Source organism: Lepidochelys kempii, chromosome 8, assembly GCF_965140285.1.
Source record: "Lepidochelys kempii isolate rLepKem1 chromosome 8, rLepKem1.hap1, whole genome shotgun sequence".
Classification (NCBI taxonomy): domain Eukaryota; kingdom Metazoa; phylum Chordata; order Testudines; family Cheloniidae; genus Lepidochelys; species Lepidochelys kempii.
The window spans coordinates 35673709-35693140 of record NC_136387.1 but is presented as its reverse complement, the minus strand read 5'-3'; the positions used below and the strand labels follow the sequence as shown (position 1 = coordinate 35693140).

General features: G+C 48.2%; 1 protein-coding gene across 8 annotated transcripts in view; it reads right to left on the bottom strand.

Moving 5' to 3' along the window:
• Nucleotides 1-19432, bottom strand: part of CXXC5 (CXXC finger protein 5) — a 101736-nt gene that overhangs the window by 35640 nt on the left and 46664 nt on the right. Inside the window, exon 1 of one of the 8 annotated variants that reach the window (XM_073356040.1) lies at nucleotides 1973-1993. The exons of the other annotated variants lie outside the window; for them this stretch is intronic. The gene's annotated coding sequence lies outside the window, so the exon portion shown is untranslated. Of the gene's footprint in view, nucleotides 1-1972; nucleotides 1994-19432 lie in introns of those variants that run through there. 8 annotated transcript variants of the gene reach the window in all.

Below are 19432 nucleotides of genomic sequence, written 5' to 3'. Positions count from 1 at the left end.
AAAGAGCAGCTAAGTTTGGCTGGCTTGCAGGAAACAAGGCTCTCCAGGGGACAGGCCCCAGCTCTGAGTCGTGATTGCTGCAGGGCCCCTGGCCGAACTGTATGCCACACCCATGATGCATCAAAAGTCAAAGGCTGCCAAAGGTGGCGGAGCTAGGGTTTGCAGGAATGACAGCTCACTCTCCCCATCCCCTGTGCAAAAATAAAATCCAGCTGTGCCCATCCACAAGCCCCACTTGGGGAGCAGCCTCCAGGAAATGATGAGCGTCCTGCTAACAGCCAGTGGAGCATCATTTAATAACCTCTCCAGGGAAACAGACTTTTAGGGCCTGTCTAAATGCCATCCAAAGGCCAAAGGCAAATGGTGAGGATCCCCCAGACACAGCCCCAGACCCAACACAGACAAGCCAACCGAAATGTCCACAGAAGGCCCTCCTTCCATGGGGCACACAACCATATGCAATGTCCACGTGCCCCCACAATGCCTGATTTAAACGCCCAGGCTCCAAGGGAATACCGCGCTGTCTGCCTGCCAATAAGATAGCAGCTAGCCTGCCTTAAGAAACAGACAACTCTAGGATTTACATCGAAAATAAACACAAGCCAAATCCTGATGCCCCAGTTCACCCTCCCTGAAGAGAAGCTTGCATTCAAAACCCCTGGCCCAAATGCTGCAAGTCTGACTCACTTGCCTCTCAGTCCCTTATCTATCTGCTAGGGTGTTTATACGACTCTATCGCCATGGTATGAGGAAAGAGCAGGGGTGGGCAAACTACAGCCTGGAGGCTGCATCCAGCCCTTCAGACGTTTTAATCCGGCCCTCGAGTTCCTGCCGGGAAGCGGGGTCCGGGGCTTGCCCCGTTCCGCACGGCTCCTGGAACCAGAAGCATGTCCCCCCTCTGGATCCTACGCATAGGGGCATCCAGGGGGTTCCGGATGCTGCCACCGCCCCAAGTACCGCCCCTGCAGCTCCCATTGGCCAGCAACTGCGGCCAATGGAAGCTGCAAGGGTGGAGCCTGTGGATGGGGCAGCGTATAGAGCTGCCTGGCCGCACCTCTGCATAGGAACTGGAGAGGGGACATGCCGCTACTTCCAGGAGCTGCCTGAGGTAAGCACCGCCCAGAGCTTGCACCCCTGACCCTCTCCAGCACCCCAACCCCCTGCCCCACCCCGAATCCCCCTCCTGCCTTCAAATCCCTCAATCCCACCCTCCAGCACCCTAGAGTCCACACCATCAGCCGGAGCCCTCACCCCCCCTCCTCACCCGCACCTCAACCCCCTGCCCCAGCCCAGAGCTCCCTCCCGCACCCTTTCTGGCCCCACCCCAGAGCCCGCACCCCCAGCCAGATCCCTAACCCCCTCCCACACCCCAACCCCCAATTTCATGAGCATTCATGGCCCGCCATTCAATTTCCATACCCAGATGTGGCCCTCAGGCCAAAGAGTTTGCACAGCCCTGGGAAAGAGCTTACTGAAGTCAATGGCAGCTCTGGGCATTAAAAACTTAGACCCCGATTCAGGATTGTACTTAAGCACATGCTTCATTTTAAGCACATGATTAGTCCCGTTGCAATCAATGTGATTACTCTGTTGCTTAAAGTTAGGCACATACCTGAGCACCTGCCTTAGAAACAAGCACCTGGAAATATGAATTGCCCTGGATCTCTAAAAAGCAACTGGAAACCACAGCAGTGACAAACAGCATGAAAAATGCCACCTGGGACAAAAGAGAAGACTATTTGCTCAATGCACCATCCTCTCCCTTCTCTCTTTGCTTTGGGACATCTGTATGAGCAAGGGATGTTTGCCACTTATAGCGTGCCCCTGAAATTCGAATCCCCTATTAGTTTATTTTGAAATGTACCCAGTGAGCCCATTTCTGGGTTCCTGAGCACAGCTATAATGAGAAAATATTGCAACAGTAAAACAGACTGACCATGCTCAGTTAAAGAACTTCTTCCTTCAAACTTACCTCTTCAAGTGATCTCTCCTCCCTTGTTCTCCACGTCCATAGTGCCCACACACTTGCCGTCCTGACCCATCACCCTGCCTCTTGTCCGGTGTTTGTTAGTCTTGTCTTACTACTTAGATCTTTGGGACAGGGTCTTATCAAGGACTGGAAGGTGTCATGTAAATTTACAGCCCTATGTAAACTATAATGTATTACTACTATCAATAGAAGTCCTAGCTGACTCTAGAAAGGCAGTGTGGTGCAGCAGAATGGGTATTAGCCTAGCATTCAGGTGACCTGGAGTCTATTCTCAATTCTACCACTGACCTTCTGCATGACCTAGGGCGAGAAACTACAAGGTCTTTGGGAGTAAGAGATTGTCTCTCAGCAGCTCTTTCTACAGCATCCAGCACCATGGAGCCCCAATCTCAGCTGGAGTTCCTCAGTGCTACTGTAATACAAATGGTAATAACTGATGTCAGTACTCATAAGGCCCTCATTACCATCTGAAGATAACAGGTCAAACAGCTACTCATCCTAAGGAAGAAGGCTGAGCAAGAAGTGAGGCTTTACACCATGTCCTGAAGGTCCATAAATTCTGGCTCTGAGAGAATGACAGGGCATATGAGTTTCCTCTACCGAGAACACCCTGTCCCCAGATGTTCAAATCTAGGGACCACCAACTAGTATGTCCCAGCAGGTATGAACTGCGGAGATGATGCAGAGGGAGAGAGGAGACATCACAACTGTGACATCGGTTTCAACAGCAACCTATTGTGATGCCATTAATGGGAAATTCTGCTTTCAGCCAGGGTATGCACAGAGGAGCTGACCTACTCTTCCTTACCATGTATAACTATAGATGTTATTGACACACAGAAAATTATCCCATTTACCCCCACACAACCTGATGTCGGGGTAGGACACTTTCAGGCAGTGGCACCATGATCACTGTGGATGTTCAAGACCTGGAAAGACATCCACATTGCATCTAAACACTATCCCCTCGAGGCCAAGCTCTGGGGTCAGATATGAATGTACAGCCCTCCCTGAAGTGACAACGAGTTGTGCACTCACATCGGAAGGCAGAGTCAAACTCCGGGTGTTCTCAAAGCCACATACCAGGCTTCTATCAGCTCTTCTAGATCTTGACACATGTCCATATAAAGAGAATTTATTTCCTAGTTTTTTTACCCCCTTCTCCATCCTCCCCCACAATACCACAATGCAATATCTCTCCACTTACCAACAGGGGGATATCAATCCGAGGCAAAATAGTGGAAAAGCTGCTTCAGGATTCAAGTAATAAAGAACTGACAGATAGGTATATAATTAATGCTAGTGAGCATGGGTTATGGAAAATAGGTCTTGTCAAACAAACCTGATTTCGTTCTCTGAGAGATTACCAATTTGCTTGACAAAGGGTAACTCTGTCGCTGTTTTTGTAAGGCGTTTGACTTCGTGCAGCAGGACATTCTGATTAAAAAATTAAAGCATTATATAATATCAATAAAGCATACGTTAAATGAGCTAAGCACTGACTTACTGACAGATCTCAAAAAGTAGTCATCAATGGGGGAATCATCATGGAATGGGAGTGTTTCTAGTGGGGTTCCGCAGGGATCGGTTCTAGGCCCAATGCTATTTTGAACTATTTCATCAATGAACTATATTTCATCAATATAAAATCATGGCTGGCAAAATTGGCACATGACACGAAGACTGGTGAATAGTGATGAGGACAGGGTCAGCCATACAGAGCGATTTGGATCACCTGGGAAGCAGAGCCCACTCAAACAAAATGAATTTTACTACAGACAAATGCAGTTATGCATCAGGTCATAGCTACAGAATTGAGGACCATATCCTGAAAAGCAATGATTCTGAAAAAGATTTTGGGGTCATAGTGGACAAGCAACTCAGTATGAGCTCTCCGTGCCATGCTGTGGCAAAAAGAGCTAATGCAATCCTTGGCAGTATCAACATAGGATTAATCAGTAGGAGTCAGGAGGTGATTTTACTTCTGTTTACAGCACCGGTACGACCGCTACAAGAACACTACACACAGTTCTAGCGTCCACATTTTAAAAAGGATGTTGAAAAGTGGAGAGAGTGCAGGAAAGAACCATACAAACAATTCAAGAACTGGAGAAAATGCCTTATAGTGATAGACTGAAAGAGCCCAATCTGTTTAGCTTATCAAAAAGAAGATAGAGAGGAGACTAGATTACAGCGTATAAGTATCTTCATGGGGAGAAAATACTGAGTACTAAAGGGCTCTTTAACCTAGCAGAGGAAGGCAGAACAAGAACTAATGGCTGGAAGCTGAAGCCAGACAAATTCAAACTAAAAATAAAACACAAATTTTAATGGTGACTGTGATTAACCATTGGAACAAACGACAAGGAAAGGGGTGGATTCTCCATCTCTTGATGTCTTCATATCCAGACTGGCTGCCTTTCTGGAAGGGATGTTTTAGCCAAACGCGAGTTATTCGGCTCAATACAGGGGTAACTAGGTGAAATGTCATGGCCTGTGACATGCAGGAGGTCAGACTAGAAGATCTAATGGTCCCGTCTGGCCATAAACTTTATGAATCTATTAATCAAAGAACTGTTCCTCAAGACAGATGCAGATACTTCTGCCCTTCTTATCTCTTACTCAGTTGAGAAACAAAAGAAAGATTACCCACAAGAGTGAGTAAATCCTCCATCATTGCAAGCCTCGTCCCCATTCTGTGCTAGACTCCCAAGCAAACAGAAGGTGTAGCGAGCACCCATCCACTTACCTTGAACTGCAGCATGTAGACCTCATGACGCCGGGTCTTGAGAAAACATTCTCTCCACCTCTTAAGAAGAGTTTAATCTTGGAAACTGGCTTCCTATTTCCTGAACTTCCTGCCAGGCCCAATCAAACCTATGAATAGCTCACCTCACACACCACCTAGACAGAAATGTTATTTGATTTACATGAGACGTTATGAAGCTATTTTAAAGCTCCCTGGCCAAAGTGCTGTGGAATATACTGTAGGGAATGATCCCGCGCTGGTCCAAAGGGAATGGACAGCAGAGCACGCAGTGAGACATGGCAGCAACAAAACCATAGGAGAGATAACTCAGTGTTGGGCTGCACACACATCATCTCACGCAGCAAGCAGGAGACAGGGACTAATCCAGCTCATTATGACTCATCCGGGAGACTGCTTTCAGTTTTGGGTGATGCAGTAACAAGAAGATGCAGATAAGTTGGAGGGAATTCAGAGAAAAGCAACCGAGAGGACTGGGGGCGTGAGGGACTGATTTATGAGGGCAGATTAAAAGAAAGAAATGTGTATAGCCAGCGCAGCTAATTGATGACTAAGGGAGGGCATGATAAACTGCCTCTGCAACCCTTTAAAGACCATCTCCCAGCCCTGGCAGCTGGCATCCACATCTATGCTTAACCTGGCCGCTACGGGCAGGAAACCCCACACCATGCAAGAGGCAAGATCCGCCCAGCAGAGAGCGGAACGAGGACGAAATGCAAGGACATCCGCCAGAGAGCTCAGCCTGAACCACTTGCTCAGACCTCTGTTGTGAGTATCCAGGTACCTACCAACAAAATCATTGGCCTGCTGCTTGGGGATAGCCAATGGGACCAGGCGGAAAGACATGATCTATTTAAAAAAAAACCCATAAAGCACCCCCTATTCCCCTGGTTAGAACCTTCCTGCACATCTCAAAGCTACCCTGGTACTAGGGGACAAACTGTTCCTCCACATTAGACTGGAGCTATTTCACGTCCCGGAACTGTGGGGGGAAAAGACACAGGGAAAAGCAGTAATTTCAAGCAAGGCCTTACCAAAATGCTGGCAATAATGGCTCTAGTTTGCTCAGGGTGGTATCCCCCTTCCTCAAGATCTGTCTCAGAGCTGCACAGAGTTCCCATGGAGAGGGGCCGCGCGCAGCCCTAGTCAGAGATCCAGCAGCCTACCAAAGAGGCTATAGGGACAGGGCTACAAGATCCATGGGTGAAAGAAAGATACTCCCAGAGGGATGGGGCCATGGCCCAGGAAAAGCATCCTGCTGAGGAGGCTGGTCTGGAAAAAGAGTCTGGAAACCTATTCCATGTGGGGCAACTGTTCCCCCAGGCACTGCCCTTCCTGGCAAGAGAGATTCCTGATGCCCCTTCTACTGCAAACAGGGCCAGAGCACAGCTCTGGAAAGGGTGGAGAAGGGAATGGACACAGCACGTTCAAACCTGGCCTTTGAGAGAGCTGGGAAGGGTAGGAACAGACTCCATGAAGTGGAAACCACCACTGGGGAAGTAGCTCCTGTGACCCAACATACTCCTGTCCCCAAGTGTCTACTCAGAATGCAACTGGCATCCACACAGGGCCCTCTAACATGCCCAGTTCTTTCATCATCCTTCAATTCTTCCTTTTCTTTTTACCTTCTTTACCTAGATGGGGGGAGAGGGAGGCCAGGAAGAGCTGCGTCATGGACTCCACGTGCTTCAAGAGCGAAGGAAACAAATACTAAGGAGGAGGAACCAGGAGGGCAGGAGCTTTCATAACTAGCCTTGATGGACAATTCCTTTGTTCCCCAGCTCCCCTGAGGTAGGCACATCCCTGTGTATGGATGAGCTGTAGCACAGGCTGTGGAGGGGCAGGAGGTGTCATAGGGGAGACAAACTGAAATTAGCATTGAGCAAATCATCAAGGAAGATGGCATCTTCTGCATGTCCATTTCCTCCAAAATGCTGGTCCATCCCACACCTGAGAACTGGTTTGAAAGGACAGTGGTGAGTCCCAATCCTGCCAAGAGCAGAGCAGACCGAACTCCATAGGGATTGAGGGTCCCCAATGACAGAGCCAGTTAAAATTTGGAGGTTTTTTTTTTTTTTTTTTGGTCAACAAATGGCCTTTTAAAAACAAAAAATGCCATGAAGAACCGTTCACTTTTTGGAAATTTTTCAGGACATTTTTCGTGACTTTTTTTCAATGGGTTTTCGGTGAGTTAAGAATGACCATAATTGTTTTGAGAAAGATTTCATCGAGAACAGTTTGCAAAATGAATGGGGGAAAAGGAGTCCTTTTTGAAACCTGCAAAATGGAAACAACCTTGAAATATTTTGCTAACATTTTATTGTTTTGTGCAGCATAACTCAGCACTTCACAGGCCTCATCCATAGCGATGGAATAACATACTGGGCTTCTCAATCCTTATCAGTTCCTGTTCTATCACGCCAGCCCTATTAAAAGGTCATACGATCATTCTTATTGACCAGCTCCACCTAGGATCTGTGAATCTGGCTGGGTGCTTCCTATTCCACACATTGCCACCGATAAGAGAGATTCTCCCATCAGAAATTAGCTGATGATTTTCCTGATGCTGCACAAGGCAAGAAGAGAATCCAGCTTGCTCCTTCGTAACTGTATCAGCTCTACTAGGATTAAGAGCAGTACAAACTTAGTATGGACCTGATTCTGAAGTTAACAGGAATTTTAGTTTTGGGCGCGCAAGGAAAGCAGGATTGGACCATTTGTCAGTCAAATAAGCAGATATGATTATAAGAGACACGGGCAAATTTTCCTCCTGATTACTTAAGAAAGCTCCACTCACATCAAGTACGTAGCTGATCAGAGGATTTGGCCCACAAGCAGCTATGCTAGAATTTCAAATAAAGTAGATAATATCTCTGGCATAAGAAAGACACTCCTATTGCGTGACTAAGCTAAGGACCCAAACAAAAGCATTTTAGGCTTAGGATGACCAACCATACATATAAAATGATGGGGTCTAAATTAGCTGTTACCACTCAAGAAAGAGATCTTGGAGTCAGTGTGGCTAGTTCTCTGAAAACATCCACTCAATGTGCAGCGGCACTCAAAAAAGCGAACAGAATGCTGGGAATCATTAAGAAAGGGATAGATAATAGGACAGAAAATATGTCGCCTCTATATGAATCCATGGTACGCCCACATCTTGAATACTGTATGCAGATGTGGTCGCCCCATCTCAAAAAAGATATATTGGAATTGGAAAAGGTTCAGAAAAGGGCAACAAAAATTATTAGGGGTATGGAAAGGCTTCCGTATGAGGAAAAATTAATAAGACTGGGACTTTTCAGCTTGGAAAAGAGACGGCTAAGGGGAGATATGATTGAGGCCTATAAAATCATGATTGGTGTAGAGAAAGTAGATAAGGAAGTGTTGTTTACTACCTCTCATAACACAAGAACTAGGGGTCACCAAATGAAATTAATAAGCAGCAGGTTTAAAACAAATAAAAGGAAGTATTTCTTTACACAGCACACAGACAACCTTGCCGGAACTCCTTGCCGGAGGATGTTGTGAAGGCCAAGACCATCACAAGGTTCAAAAAAGAACTAGATAAATTCATGGAAGATAGGTCCATCAATGGCTATTAGCCAGGATGGGCAGGGATGGTGTCCCTGCCTCTGTTTGCCAGAAGCTGGGAATGAGCGACAGGGGATGGATCACTTGATGATTTCCAGTTCTGTTCATTCCCTCTGGGGCACCTGGCACTGGCCATTGTCGGAAGACAGGATTCTGGGCTAGATGGACCTTTGGTCTGACCGAGTAGGGCCATTCTTATGTTCTTATGCTTACATTGCCAAGGCTCTAACTCGGGTGACTTTGCCAGACCATGGTACAGCACAAGTTCCTCTAGGCAACTGTGACTCCTGACTGACTTGCCCAATGTGGCAAGTTCAACCACCCATCCCTTCATCACAGATCCCCCTGATGCAATGCTACGCAAAGCCTCCTATAATGGCCCAGCAGCAGTGGCAAAGACTAAAGACAGCACTTAAAATAAACCAGCATGCCTCTGAATCCAGCTGACCTCCCAGGGCACTGCAGCCACTGAACATACACTCCAGAGCTGTCTTTTCCACCGATGGGGCAAGGACAGGGAGTTGAGGCACCAAGAGCTCTGCTACCCCTACCGCCTCCCTCCTAGAGAGAGAACTGACCCAGCTGCCTCTCCAAGTCCCAATTATATGCAGCCCCCAAAGACTCAGGGCTAGAACACCTCACCATCTGATGTATCTACGCATTGATCCATATTCCTTTCCAGTCCCTGATTTGTATGACCTTAAAGGTGAACTGAAATGCTTTTTTTTTTTAAAAAAGGATCTTAAATTACAGAAGAAATTTGAAAAACAAAGGTATATTTTTTCCTTTGGGTCTACATTTAAATTGTTTAATCATCATATAATCAATGGTTTTCATAGCCAAGAGGCCATGCCATGAAAGTCACTGGTTCACAAACCTCATCAGCTCATTGGGTAGAATGGATTTGCGGTTAAAGCCCTGACCAACCACACAAGAGACCTGGCTTCAACTCCTGGCTCTGCTAAAGACTTCCTGCGTAACTCTGGGCTGGACACTCAGGCCATGGCTACACTATAAAATTATGTTGACTTAACTTATGTCGGCATACAGCCACCAGTTACTAAATCACTTGTTTCGGAGTAGCAGCCGTGTTTAGTCTGTATTCACAAAAAGAAAAGGAGTACTTGTGGCACCTTAGAGACTAACCAATTTATTTGAGCACAAGCTTTCGTGAGCTACAGCTCACTTCATCCACTGAATGCATCCGATGAAGAGAGCTGGAGCTCACGAAAGCTTATGCTCAAATAAATTTGTTAGTCTCTAAGGTGCCACAAGTACTCCTTTTCTTTAAATCACTTGTGTGCGTGCAAACTTGGCTCCTTGTGTTGGCAGTGTGCATCCTCACCAGGAGCATTTGTATCAACTGTGTTATCATTGTGGGGGATTGTGGACAGTGCCTGAAAGCCAGGGACAGTCGATATAAGCATAGGCGGCGACTCCATGGGTTCTCTGGGGCTTGAGCACCCATGGGGAAAAATTAGTGGGTGCTTGCGCTGCAAAACAGCTGTTTCATGCGGCAAGGGCTGGGAGGGAGGGGGAACACAGTGCACTCGGGGAAGAGGCAGGGCCGGGGTGGGGATTTGGGGAAGGGGTCCAATGGGGCAGAGAGGGGACAGAGTTGGGCGGGGACTTTGGGGAAGGGGTTGGAATGGGGGTGGGGTGGGGAAGGGCTGGAGTTGGGGCGGGGCCAGGGGGGGTGCGAGCACCCACCGGTGCCGAGGAAAGTTGGTGCCTATGGATATAAGTAATGCAGTGTAGATACTGCGTTGACCTAATTACATCCACTGTGTGTGACTCTACACCACTTGGGGAGGTGGTGTTACTAAATGGGTGTAGAGGCACTTACATTGATGGGAACCAAATTTAAGCCCAGACACTTCCACAACTAGGTTGACGCAAGGCAACTTATGTCAAACTAACCATGTAGTGTAGACCAGGCGTCAGACGACGTCTACACTCGGAGCTAAGGGTGTGATTTCCAGTTCATACAGATGTCCTCGCACGAGCGGTCAGCTGAGCTAGCATGCCAAAAACAGCAGTGAAGCTGCAGTAGCTTGGTGAGTAGTGGCATGGGCTAGCCAGCACAAACCTTCCTAGACCCCAGGAATACGTAGTTGGGGTAGCTAGCCTGTGGCTATGCTACAATTTCTATTGCCCTAGCTCAGTGACAGCTAGCGCAGGAATGTCTATGTGAGCTGGAATCACACCCCTGGTTCATAGTGTAGATGAAGCTTAAGGGTGAAATCCTGAAATGGCAAGACTCCCCCGACATCAACAGAGCTAGGATTTACCCTGTTGGTATGTCCACACTGGAGCTGGAAGATGTAGCCATACCCGTGCTAGCTCTGATCAAGCTAGCATGCTAAAAACAGTTGGGTAGCCATGGCAGCATTAGCAATGGGAGGAGCTAGGGTTTACATGGGATCGTACTCAGCATGGCTGCCACTGTGGCTGCGCTGCTATTTTTAGCATGCTAGCTCGATCTACCCGAGCTGGAAATTACACCTCCAGCCCCCAGGTAGACTAGCCCTTAGGATCTCTGTGCCTCAGCTTCCCACCTGTAAAATGGGGATAACAATCCTGCCTTTCTCCCACTGTTTGCCTGTCTTGTCTATTTAGATTGTAAGCTCTGCAGAGCAGGGTCTGTTTCATTCTCTGTGAATGTACAGCACCTTGCATACTGGGCCTCCAGGAGCCACTGTAACAGAAATCACCATCCTCATAAGAGGAGAAGAAGTAAAACAAACTAACTTAGGGGAACAACCCAAGAGGGGTTCTCAAGGCTCGTGTGCATGGCGAATTGCAGCAGTTTAACTTAAGCTGTGAATTTAAACTGGGTTAGTTAAACCAGTTTCATTAAACCAGTGCAAATCCCCATGTAGATGCTCTTACTTTGGTTTAAGAGTGGCTTACTGCAGTTTAGCTTAAGTCCATTAAGAACAGGTTTAAGCTAAATGGAAATAAGCCGTTCTTATATACAATTTAGAGTGTCCATACAGGGGTCTGCCCTGGTTTACCTAAACCAGTTTAATTAAACCAGTACCATTCTGCGTGTGGACAAGGCCTACAGGTATATATCTCCACAAGATAGTTGCACCACTTTACCTTAAGATGTGAATTTAAACCAAGTTAGTTAAACTGGTGCAAACTTCTAGGTGGATGCTCATATTTCAGAATACACCAGGCTCATTTCAGTTAATTAGGAATCGGTTTAAGATGAACCAAAATGAGCCACTCTTAAACCCAAATCAGAGTGTCTACATGAGGTCTGCACCGGTTCAACAGAACTGGCTTAAAAACCCACTTGAGTTAAACCAGTGCAACTTTCTCATGCATGGAACAAGGCTCTTGCGCTGCTAACCAGCTGTAAGTGCCTAAAAAAGGGCTCTGAAGAGCTAGCTGGGTGGGGGCCTTCCAGCGACAATACCCAAACACTGCCACAGTTTCATGCAAGGGCTGCATCACAGAGTGCATGGACAATGGTGTGCATAACTGGACGTGCACTCACCATTATCTGTGCATGCAAGTGGCCAGATAACAGCTGGCCTGCAACGTTTCGCTGGTATTATGGTTTACCAGGCAGGGCTCCTACCACTTTGGCGGAGGACTGTGGAGCGCTCAGAGCTGGGCCTGGGCATGTGCCAAACATGCAGGCCTTCAGAGCAGGGTGCCTGGGGGAGACAGGCCCTGTTCTGTCAGTACCCGCTGTGACCTTCCCCTCCAGCTGGAGATCCCCCCCTTCCCTTCACACACACACCCTGAAAGAGAGACTTGGCCTCCACAGCCCTCAGTCACTAATGACCCACCCCACATTATCCCTGCCAGCTCCAGCCCTCCCCATAATGGCAAGCACCCCAATCCTGCACACCGCAACCCCAGCACAGGGTTGGGAAGCCTGCCTAGTGAGCCACGCGGCATTCTCCACACAAAGCCCCTGCAATCCTAGCCCTGGCACCGGGCTCCCTTTCTAGATGAAATGCTGATGATTTTCCCTTTCCTCCACATCTCGCTCCCGCCCTGACCTTGGGAGCAGTCGTCATGCAGGCAAAGGGGAGGTGCCACAATTAACCAGCAGCCCGGAGTGGCATGAGCTCATCGGCTGGATGAATGGGCAGCCTGGCCCAGCTGGAATTCAGAGCACTGCAGACAACACTGAGCCGGACGCATTCATCTGCAGCAGGGGAGAGATGAAAGTGTTTCCTGCGCTGGCTGCCTGGCTGACCACAGTACCAAAGCGCCCCCCCCCCCCCGATCCCTCCTGTTGCTGCTTCGGTGGAAGCCAACGATTGAGATGCGGGTGGTGGGCACATGCCGAGGACGCACAGGGCTTTGCTGGCTGCGACTCTTTAATCTCCTAGGCCTGCCGTAGTCACAGGCAAGGGCTAAGCCATTGCAGCAGAGACTGCAAAGAAGAGAGAATAAGTGTCGGGCAGATGCACGAAATGAAACACAGCCGTGCCCTGTGTCTCTTGATCCCTGCTCAGGTTGGTCTGGTGCTGGGGGAGCTGCAGGAAGAAGTCTTCTTTCTTATCACAGGATAAGCACAAACACCAGCACTGCCCTGTCAATACACCTTGGTGCTGCCCTGAGGGTGAGAAGGGGAGCTACGGTCATCATGGGGTGGGTTTTAAATGACACAGACGCCCAACCACTAAGGATGGAGGAAGCCACTAGCTCCTTTCGCATAGGAGCCTGATTCAGACCTCTCCTGAGCTGAGCTGAGCTGAGCTGGAATTGAACCAGCACCCTCAAGGCAGTCAGCTCTCTAGCCCTGTTCCTGAGCCCCATGGCCAGCCAGTCTCCCACAGCCACTTCAAACTGCCGGCTTGCAATCTGTGGGAGACTCATCAATGTACGTTACAAACAGGCCAGCGTGGGGCGGGTGCAGCCGTCCAGCCAAGCGCTGGGCAAACACAGGAAAGCCACAGGCGGAGAAAAGGAACAGAAAGGGCAACAGATATCAGGAGAGGAAAGTGCGGAAGGGCCAAGATAACGAGCAGAGAGGAAGGACATACACGTACCCTCCTTTGTCAAAGGGTTACTGGGCTACGGCCGGAGCACGACATGGCCGGCCCAGCCCCGCCGCCCTCTGACAGTACTGAGCAACCCATCAGGTGGCTGGAAGCACAGAAGTCCTTCCACACGCCCTATACTTGGGTTAAACTCCCCCCTAGCCTGATACAGTTCATCATGGAAGGACACTCAGAAAAACGACAACTGATACTAGCACCCCAGGGACCCCGGCAGAGGGTGCAGGGTGGGCGGAGCTTCTGGAAAATGGCCAGGCTCTTCCCCTACTGTCTACGTCCACCGCAGGGCCCTCTTCTCCCCACCTCTGAGTCCCTCTCAAATGACACCTCTGCCGAGCTGCCTACAATGCCTCTTCTTGATTCATATGGACAGTCCCTTCTGCCATTTCCCATCCCTGGCCTCTGTCTGTCCGTCTGCCCTCAGTGGGGCAGGGTCTGCCCAGACTCATTGGTCTGGAAAGTACCCAGCGTATCACGGGCACTACAGCAAACAATCATGTGACGCGGGGTCAGCGTTGCTGCCAGAATAAGCATGGATCTGCAGGACGGCGTTCCTAGAGGCGCAGTGCACAGCCCAGCTGCACCTTTAAACCAGCCCCTCTTCCCTGACCAGGCAGTCTGCCCCGGGCTTTGCTGAGAGGTACGAGTGCCTGAGCCAATAACCTCCTTGAGACTGGGTGTGAACACATCCTTCAATTAACATAACTCTCAAGAGGAGTTCAGCACAAGCCCCCACCTCAGACAAAAGGGGTGTGGTGACACCAGGAGTTTTGATCTGAGTGGGTGATGGGGTTTTGCGGAGTACTGTTTTGGTAAGTACATTGGGGGGGGGTAAGTATGTGCTCAGGAGATACAGCAGGGGAGAGTCAGGGACAGAACTAGAAAGCCAAGCAACAACCGGCAAGCACAGGGCAACCCTGGAGAAGCCTAGAGAGGTCTGGGTCGGGGGTGTTGGCTGAACCAAGTTTGGGCCTGCGAGCTAAGAAACGGCTCCTTCTGGTTTTGATTCGGAGAGGCAGGACATGCCTTGTAATAAAAAGGCTGCATCAAAGAAACCACCTGGCTCCATTGTCAATTTCTGTTCCCAACTGGGACAACCCCAGGGGTCTGAACTTGGACTACCCGCTTGGGTCACACGGCGTAACACCAGCTACAGCTGCGGGGCCCGTTTCACACCTGCAGCAGAAGGCAGCAGCTCCTCGCCCTGTGTGCTGGGGCCTGGTGATGCCTCTGCTGCAATAGGGGGATCAGCCAGGGAAACCTGAGGATCTGAACTCAGTTCTCAGCAGGTAAAAGGCCTTTCAAATGTCTTTTAACTAACATGTACGTCTACAAGCATTCTTCCAGGGCCTCTAAAGCCAGTAGACCGACTCCCCTTCACTTCACTGGGATTTGGAATGGGTTGGCTTTTCTCTATAAAGCCGTACCTGCTTTAGGCCCTGGCTAGTTGGAGGCAGCCTCTCTCCTTAGCGGATACCATGAAGCTGCCAGAAGCGGACACACTTGCACCAGCAGCCCCTGGGTGTCAGCAGGATGGAGGACTGGGGGAGAGCGCCTTCAGCGGGGGGGTGCTCAGCTCGGAGACACTCTCCCTTGCCCCTTCGGCCTGACACAGCTGGAATTTGGAGACTTTCAGATCAAGCCGCAAAGCTTACTTGTTCTTCTAGGAGGGGAGGGCATGAGGGCAGGGTGGGGGGAGGGTCTGTATTTGGGACATGGGATTTTCAGCGCATCAAAAGCAATTGATTAACTGTAATCAGCTTTAGCGCCTCTTACTGAAGAAATCGGGTCAGTTCCCCTTTAAGGATGAGTTTGCTCTTAACTTCTAAAACCATCTGTTTGATGGGAACTGGGCAGGAAGGGGGAAGGGTGTGTTGAAATTGTCACACACACTGTCACTTGATATGGCACTCGGGTGACAGCGGAGAATAACACAGCAGCGGGATCGCTTGTGTGGCCATCGTGGGGAGTTGTATCAGCACTTTCTTTAGAAATCCTGTTTTTCAGGGGTTTATAACTCAACCATAACAATCTGCTCTGGCAGAAAACTTTGCATACAATTGTAGCAGCCTGGGCCAAATTCTCTTCTCTACATATTTTTGCCTTGCATGAAAGCAGTGTCTGTTGTATTTGAAAATGACCCCCTAAAATACTAACATATATTTTTTAATGAACACATTTTTAATTTTTAAGAAAGGTTTGCTTTCCCATGACTCAAAAACTGGCCGTTCTTTTACACTGAAACATTTTCAGGCTCTTACTCCCTAATGTAGGCTTGTGCCTTTGGGTATTTTCAGAGGGGGGGGGGGACCCAGAAAGCAGCTGAGCTACTGAGATTTCCATATCAGCTGCTGTACACACACACACTGCATGGAAAAAATCCTTAGGAAATTTCTGTGAAAATAAAATAAAATAAAATAAAGACCTATGCAACACAGAGCTAGCTGGACACACCATGCCAGGAGGGTCTGACAGCGCTGTTACGGTCTATCGGACCAGTAATCCACAAACTAAAACGGATTTATTGTACATGGCAGATCGTAACAGCTCCAAAGAAACCATCACTGTCTACTGTGCTTAAAATGCACTTTTTTTGTTTTAAAGGGCCAAAATATGGGTTTACAAGATAAGATGCACCGGTTGTTCAGATCTGTTGAGTACATAACCCCTTGAAAAATATATATATATATTCCTCCAACCAAAGTAGCATTACACTGCCAATGTCATAGTCAAAACACTTGTCGTTACCAGTGGATTACCAGGATGGTTTTCACCTCGGCTAGCAAGATGGATTAGCAGTACCATTGTTTCCACTGTGATATTACCACTGAACACATGGGAAAATAAAAGGAGTGCATTAAATCCGACCCAGGCCCTGCACAAATCCAGCCCAGGCTTAGTTATTTTCCAGCTGGAAAGAAAGTAGCGAAGGACAAACCTCAAAAAAACAAGTTGGGAGGTTTGTCTCGGACCAGCACCCGCAAATTGGGATTTTCACGGGTCTGCGCTACAGCCAGGATTATCATCAGGTTAGAGAATGCTAAAATAAAAACAGCCCACAGCTTTATTCCTTTCGTTTTATTTGGGGCAATTTCAATGCAGACAACGTACCCAGATAAGCGTCCAAACAGCTGAGCACATGAGCAGAGCAAGGTTGAAACCATAACAATTCCGGAGCCCGTTCAAATCATTCAAACATTGGAAATCATTCGGGACCCAGGCAAAAGCTTATGTTGGAGATGATAATATCAGAGTGGGATAAAAGAGGATAAGCTAACAGGTTTAGTGGACAGCTTGTCTGAGTCAGTGGCGCTGAGGGAGGGGGACCGTGCTCCTGATTTACACCAGAGAAGAGAATCAGGCCTAGGCATAGCTGATTCTTCTCATGTACACATTGGTGTAAATCAGGAATGACTCTACTGCAGTCAATGAAACATTTGCACCAACGTAAATGAGAGGAGTGCCAGCCCCCACGTTTTCAATGTATTTTAAGGCTTGTAAATTTCTCCGTCCCCATTAGACCAGGTGCACAAGGTGGGGTTACGCCATCCAGCTGTGACATGAGAGATGAGCAGCTGTTACACAAATGGCAGATCACAATGGGACGCATAAGCAAAGTGGAGATCGGTGCCTATGCTGAGACAGTCATTTCCTCACAGGCGAAGCTCGATCTCCTCCAGAGAGGGAAGCTCTTGTATTCTCCTATTTCACCCACAGAGTCAATCTTCAGGCAGAATTTTACCGGCATGGTCTTTTGCATTATATAGAACACATTAGTGTCACAGTTCATGAAGAATGCTGCAGCACCGCACAAGGAAGAAAGGATTGTCTAGTGGTTAGAGCAGGGGGCTGGAAGTCAGGATTCTTGAGATATCATCCTGTTCCTATGGGGCAGTGGAGAGTTTGGCCTAGCAGTATAGTTAGAGCAGGGGACTGGGCATCAGAACTCCTAGGTTCACTTCTCGGCCCTGCTCTGGGCAGGGAGGTTAGCCTAGCAAACAGAGATGAGGGGCAGTGGGTCAGCAAACCAGGCATAACCGCAGCGATTTTGACAATAAGGTAAAACGTGGCAGTTTCAGCTGAGAGCCTCCAATGAAAGGGGATATTTATCCCGGCAAAGAATTAGACACTCATAACAACTGCACTATCAGGGACCAGCTTTTCAAAACATGCGGCTTTACAATCCGCTGCCAAACATTCGCATACACGAGCTGCAAGACTTTAAAAATAATTGGAAAGAGAGATGTGTTTGTAGACTAAACTTGGAGTAACAAGGAACCAGAAGGCGGGACCATGCCCGTCATGAGTCCTTGAAAATAATGACAAGCAACAGAGAGACACAAGCCTGTCCCTTATCCTGTATTTGACGCTCACATGGAAAGATGGTTAAGTCCAGACTCCATATCTGACCTTGCCAAATACTGTGCTTCTGATGCCCTAGAGAGAAGAACAGACCATTGCAGATTCTCCCTGCACGACTGCAGCATGCTCTAAGATATATATTCAGGGTTTAGTGTTGGGTTTATATTCAGGGTGAGTGTTGGCCTGGAAGCAAATCCAGTCTACAGTTGCAGATTTCCTAACAGGAACGCCTTGGTCACTTTGGCCTGATTGACATGGCTTTAGTCAGAAAGGTGACAAAGGGGGAGGAAGGCAGAGAGAAGAAAGCACAGAGTCGGGGCTAGAAATCAAGATGCCTACATACGATGGGCGAGCATTTCCCAGCATGTCAAAGAAAGAATAAAGAGGAGAGTTTAATTAACCCTGAAATTATATCCTTAAAAACAATAATTGAATGTCAAATAAGGGAAATCGACGTGGCAGGTCAGTGCCAGTGGGTGTTATCGCACCACAGAGATACTGTCTCCTTCAGGACACGGGTTAGTCCTACAAAATCACAGCTGGCCCTTGCCAGATAAGTCCCGAGAGGTGGAATCTGAAATAAACAACCAGCTCACAAAACCAAGCCAAACAAATATACATGGGTCCATATTAGGGGAAGGATCAGGGTCTTATTCCTTATGCAGGAAAAATTCTACTGCGCTTTGTGTAAGGACTGAGCAGGCACTGAGTACGGTCCCACTGTAAGCAGGACTCAACCTCCTTATTTCTAGCCCACTTTTTTGAACCCAAACCCAGCTCTTCTCCGCCCCCATTTGCTGGCCCCTCACACTTTGTTTTCCCAGCAGTGTGGAAGGGCAGAATGTTCACACGTAGATCCCGATCTAGCTAATGCCAATTTTACATCAGACTCACACAATGGAGTTACTCCTGACTAAACCCGTGTAAGGAAGATCCAAAAGAAGATCACACAGAAGGCTGGGGAAAACTCTAATCCAGGCCCAATCACTTTCTTTCAAAGCCAGTTTAAGCGGTGCAGAGAGGGAAGGTGGGGAGTGAAAGTGATTAGTGAAGCCTGCCCTTCTGGATGTGTGACTTTAGTGGCAGCTGAAGTGGGTTTGGTGTGGACTCAGACCAAGTTCCAGTGGGCATTTTAGCACTTGAATAAACCCACTCTCTGACCTATCCCTACTGGAGGTCTCCCTGTGGTGGACAGCATGTAAGTACCAGATAGGCAAGAGAGAATCAAGGTATGGTTGAGGTGCATTACATGTATTATTAAAGAATCATTATGAAAAGGAGCATGTAAGGCCTGATCCTGAAACCTAAAAACCATCGCTCGGCTTCTGACTTGAAACCAAAAGGGAATGCATTACGGAGAGAAGGTGCCATGGGAATCTCATTTTAAAATCATTAAGCAGTGTTTGAGTTCCAGGTGTGAACTAACCGCTGCAGCGTTGACTTTCCAGGGGCAAAACTTCAGCAGAAGAATTTTAATGCATTGAAAAATCTCTTCCAAGCAAGGCTGCCAAGACCTGAATTCACCTCACAGTTAAACAAGCACAAGGAAGCTCAAGCCAAGGAGGTTGCACTAGGGTAACAGAGAGGAGAATCTGGACCTGAGTCTTCAATTCAGAGGATTCCCCCAACTTTTCCTTCCTGTTCTGCTTTCATATGCCCAGCAGTCTCTTGGGTATACAGTGGGAGAGA